Source organism: Crotalus tigris, unplaced genomic scaffold (genome assembly GCF_016545835.1).
Source record: "Crotalus tigris isolate CLP2741 ecotype Arizona unplaced genomic scaffold, ASM1654583v1 scf7180000017987.690289119674:8195010, whole genome shotgun sequence".
In the NCBI taxonomy this organism is placed as follows: domain Eukaryota; kingdom Metazoa; phylum Chordata; class Lepidosauria; order Squamata; family Viperidae; genus Crotalus; species Crotalus tigris.
In genome coordinates this window covers 2,700,515-2,705,921 of record NW_024096758.1, presented here as the reverse complement: position 1 = coordinate 2,705,921, position 5,407 = coordinate 2,700,515, and positions in this window count along the sequence as shown.

Sequence of the window (5,407 nt, the reverse complement as noted above, 5' to 3'; positions counted from 1 at the left end):
CCTAAGTGCTATCAAATTTTAGGTGTCATTTAATTCAATAAAATCAGAAATTTCATTCTTCGTGCCACATGTTGCAGCTTCCTCTTTTCTTCCCTGCTTTTTTCTGCTTTATATCTAATCTGGGAGTGAGCATACTACATCCCTGAATTTCTTTGACATCCGCAAACTCCTCTGGCTGCTGTGGCTGAAAAATTGATGGCATAGTTCTTACCCATTCTGAGAAACATTAAAAGTATCATCCAAGTCTGATAACAAAAATAAGCACATTTTAAACATCAAGTATTTGCTCCTGAAATCAAGAAAAATTAGCCCCAACCATTTTGCATCATTGCCTGTATCTCTCCAAAATGTTCAATCCTCACTGTAAAAGGTTACCCAGCCAAATTCGGCCTCAAGGAGAATTCCAGAGAATGGGAAAAGCTGGCTTGCTATTTTATGATGTTATCTGGTCCTAATAAAGTACAGGTAATCCTTGACTTACAACAGTTCACTTAGTGACCATTTTTACACTTACGACCATTGCAGCATCCCCATGGTCATCAAAATTCAGACACTTTGGAACTGACTCACATTTATGACTGTTGTAGTGTCATGTGATCTTTGTGACCTTCTGACAGAAAAGTCAATGAGAAAACCAGATTCACTTAACAATCATGTTACTAATTTAACAACTGCAGTGATTCACTTAACAAGAAAGAAAAGTCATAAAATGGAGCAAAATTCACTTAACTAATGTCTCACTTAGCAACAAAAATTTTGGGCTCAGTTGTGGTTGTAAGTCGAGGACTGCCTATATCACATAATTATTGTGGAGTTTGTTTTCTCCTAATGAGCTAACATAGCTTCCTACCTTTTTCCTTTATATATGGTGTTACATAGTGAGATAATCTATGTAACACCAAATTTGAATACAGTGTGTTCCATCATCTGTCCAAAAATAGAAAAGGTCTTTAGCATCTCTCCCTGAATCATTTTACGGAAAGGAGACATGTGATTTGTTGTTAGCATTTCAGATTCACAAGAGTATTAACTGCCTCCTGTTCAGTTCTCCCCCAGAAGCTTTCCAAAGAGCAATATATGTTATTGCATTTGCTGGAAGGAAAAAAGTACCACATAGAACACCATATTTGGTAGGAGGTTCAGTGGGCTGAAACAGGTTGATTATCCCAAACCAGGATTTTCCTGTGCCAACATTCATAAACCAGGCTCCAGGAAGCACTTAGTATGCCAGATGACAGATGAATTCTTTGTCAGATCACATTTTAAAATCAAAAGGGACTTCCATAAAAGTTAATGCTATGGAACAAGAGCAGAAACACACATACCGTACCAAGTTGATTCTTCATTTTGGGGAAAATGTATGTATTTCATGAGGGATACAAAATGAGGCTACAGCTGGCAAGCTGGATGTGTCATTGTGCTCTATAACAGTATTCATTATTATTTAACTGAGCAAAAGCTATTACAAATTCAAAGGGGCAGCCGTGACATTTCATTGCAAAGCTCAAGAGGACCAACAACCCCGTGTGGTAGAAAAAAAAAAATCTCTTCCATCTTCAGTCTAGATATGTGCAAGGATAGCAGCCATGAGATGGGAAAACAAGAGCATCTTGGTCATCCTCAGAAAAGCTAAAAATAATTTAGCTACATTTATAAAGATGCTGCAGAATTGGAATACAGGATCCCAGTTACTCCATTCCATTTCCCCATTCCTGTTCCCAGTTCTCAGTTCGCAGTGGGCTTTCAACGTTTTCAATGAGCTATTTTTATCCTGCATACCTAAATCTATTTTTGCCTATCCAGTATTTCTGCATCTTTGGCATTCCTCCAAACAACCTGTTGATACCAAAAGCAATGCTTCTTGTTGCCTAAACATGAGAAACAGGAGGAATAGTGTTTTTGCATTTTCATTTATATGTTGCTTCCTACCCATTTGGTTCTTGAACTAATATATCACAGATTAAAGCAATAGTAATAATAAAAGAGACCATTTACCAATAATTAAAAACATAAAAAACAGCAAAAGAGAACAGAACACATAGACAATGGTTGCAATCCTTAGAAAAGGCTCCTCTAAACACAGTGGAGCATATTTCTAAAAGTTTATATATAGAATTGTACTTTAATTCCTTTTAATAGTTGGGCAAATAAAAAATAAAAGCTTTTGGAATGCAGATCTCTCAAAAAGATATTTCCCAATTTCCAGGAAGGTACAACTTTTAAATATGAAATTGCTATGAAATTAACTATTTCAATGAGGAAGAGATTTCTGTCCCCAACTACTTAGAAAGGAAAAAGTCACATCTGCATAATCTTTTCTGCACCATTGTTTATCCAGTGGGTGGTACTTCCTCCTCCTCCTCCTCCTCCTCCTCATCCTCATCCTCCTCCTCCTTCTCCCCCCTCCTCCTCCTCCTCCTCCTCCTCCTCCTCCTCCTCCTCCGGCATGGCCAAAAAAGATAGCCTAGGAGATGGGAAGCCAGCTACATATAGATCAATCTCCATTTCAATATTACCAGGCCCTGCTTCTTCCTAGACATAAATAGCCTTTCAAAATGTTCCATCACATCTGTGGACAAGAAATCAACAATTTTCCTAATTATTACCAAGGGAAAGAAAAATATTTCAAAATTTTATCAAGGCAAAAAAAATTTAATAGAGAGAATAACCTGTGGCAGGAATCATTTCATGAGTTATTTCCTTCGGATTTATTTGATGTATTGGAAGCCAGGGAAAATATTCTTTCCATCTCCCTGTCTCTTTTTCCATTAGTATTTTAGCAAGAGTTTAGATTACAATCAAACACTTATTTACTTTTCTAAAGGTCATCTAATGCTATAGAGCCAGACTACAATAAAAGACAACACTTGGAGATCACATAGCTAAATCAATGCAAGATTTAACTATAAGAACAGTGCAGCCAAACTCCACTCATGAGAATGTCATCCAAACGTCAGTTTCCCTTTAAAAGAGAGAGCTTGTCAAATGAGGGATCAGGGTGGGCGTCTCCTTTCATAACAGTTGGCCAATGTAATGCCTTTTTCCAAAGTCCTCAGATAAAGAATCAAACAGAGATCTCAGTTTCTCATTCTGGAAATCAGGATGGTTGCATAGGTTCCCTTAACAGTCAACAGTCAACTCTTCAGAATTTGAGGTATTCCTCAGAATAAAGTATTTTCTCAGGAAAATTATATACCCATCCCAATGGCATGGCTCTCACAATATCATGTACTAAAATCGGGTTGGCTAATTATGGTTCAGTATGTTTCATGAAATTATTAATTGTCACCTTTTCCCCAAGAGCTCACTAGCAATAGTAATAGCACTTAGACTTATATACCACTTCATAGTTCTTTACAGCTCTCTCTAAGCAGTTTACAGAGTCAGCATATTGCCCCCCCCAAAATCTGGGTCCTCATTTTACCGACCTCGGATGAATGGAAGGATGAGTCAACCTTGAGTCAGTCAGGATCAAACTCTTGGCTGTGAGCAGAATTAACCTGCAATACTGCATTCTAACCACTGCGCCACCACAGCTCTTAGATGGGGATGATTAGATGGGGATCTTTCTTTATTAAATTTATGACAACAGCAACCTTTAAGAGAACCTGAGCTAGGAAAGAGTGACTAGTCCAAAGTCACCCAGTGAGTTTCCATGGCTGAGAGTGAACTTGAATTGGGGGCTCTTTATCCATCCTAGCATTTAAATCCTATTTCTCACTCTGCATAAAGAGAGGAGCAATGTTGTTACTGTTTCTCTTTCTAGATTAGAGAAGGATGATTTTTCCCAGGGCTTAGCTTGATAAAAATTACAATGACACTGAAACACTGCCTCACTGCCAAGCTGAAGTGCCAGCTATCCATCCATCCAGAACCAGCAGAAAATAATGCCTGCATGAGATTTGCGGTCCCATTTTTGAGCCCTATCCTGTTTCTATTATCCTTCTGTCCAGTCACTGAAGTCATCTGATTTCCCTTCAAGGTAATGGGTACAAAGCCTAACAGACATTACAAGTCTTGTGGCTCCCATTAAGCACTTTTGACTTAAAGAAGGAAAAGACTACTTTAACACTAGTACAACTAAGGCTGATTTAAGGCTGATTGTAATGGGCTGGAGATGAAAATAGTGTCATGGAGGGTGGGAGGGATGTTGCCAGGGTATGTTTATTGATAGCTACAAGAGAGAAAAGGCCCTGAGAGGCTATCTTGTGAAACAGATCTGGGTATATAAGGTTAACATTGTGGGCAGAAACAGCTGCAAAATTGAAAAGCCACAACAATTTACAGACTGGCTGGAACATCCAGGGGTGCTGATGCTAACACCCTACAAACAACAGCCTTGGATTTGGCTTATTCCACAGCTGAATATTGTGCCAGTGTGTGGCTTAACAGTGCCTACAACCAAATGGCCGATGTCCAACTCTGCCAGACAGTGCATATCATCTCTGGCACATTGCATTCTTCTCCTGTGTATTGGTTACCAGTACTTAACAATAGCATACCACCCCACATTAGAAGACAACAAGCTCTCATTCAGCTGTAGTCAAGGATGCTGAACAACAAGGTCCATCACAAGACTGAAATTCTGTAAGCCAGAAAACAGCTATTCACTTAACATCTACCCAGTTTAACCCCGAGTATGCCTGGAGAAAGAAATGGTCCAAGGTGGCCTTCTTGTGGCCTGACCATTAGTGATCCCTCTACCAAACCACCTGGTTTTGACTTGTCTCACTTCGTCTGGTCAAAATTGAACAAAATCAGGTGTGATACTGGAAGAAGTGCCTCTGCCCTTATCAATGGAGATGGAAAGATTCCCCTTTTGTGATTGTTGTGCTGACATGCAACTATTAAAATATTGTGCAAGATTGCCCTGGATGTTCAGTCTCTGGTTCCCTAGAAGGTCTGGATGAAGCAACGCCAAAGGTGATCTCTTGGATAGCTGAATTGGACATTCAGTGATGAGGCCACTGCCATACCCCTATAGAAGTGAACTGTGTATATATATGTTTACTTCTCTTCTGTCATGTTCTCATCATATGCTAAATAATAATAACAATTGCAGGCAGTTTAGCATTGGAGCAACTGAATGCTTCATATAATGTTTTCTGCAAATTGTACAGAAAAATAATAGACAAGGAGAGGCATTGCTGAAAATATTTGGGAAAAAATACTTTGAAGTGCAATAGGAGCCCTGTTGGCACAGTGGTCAGAATGGAGTATTGCAGGCTAACTCTGCCAACAGTCTGGACTTCAATCCTGACCTGCTCAAGGTTGACTCAGCCTTCCATCCTTCTGAGGTTGGTAAAATGAAGACCCAGATTGTTGTGGGCAATATGCTGATTTTATAAACACCATATTGTAAACACCCTGCTCAGAGAGTGCTGTAAAGCATTATGGGGTAATATAT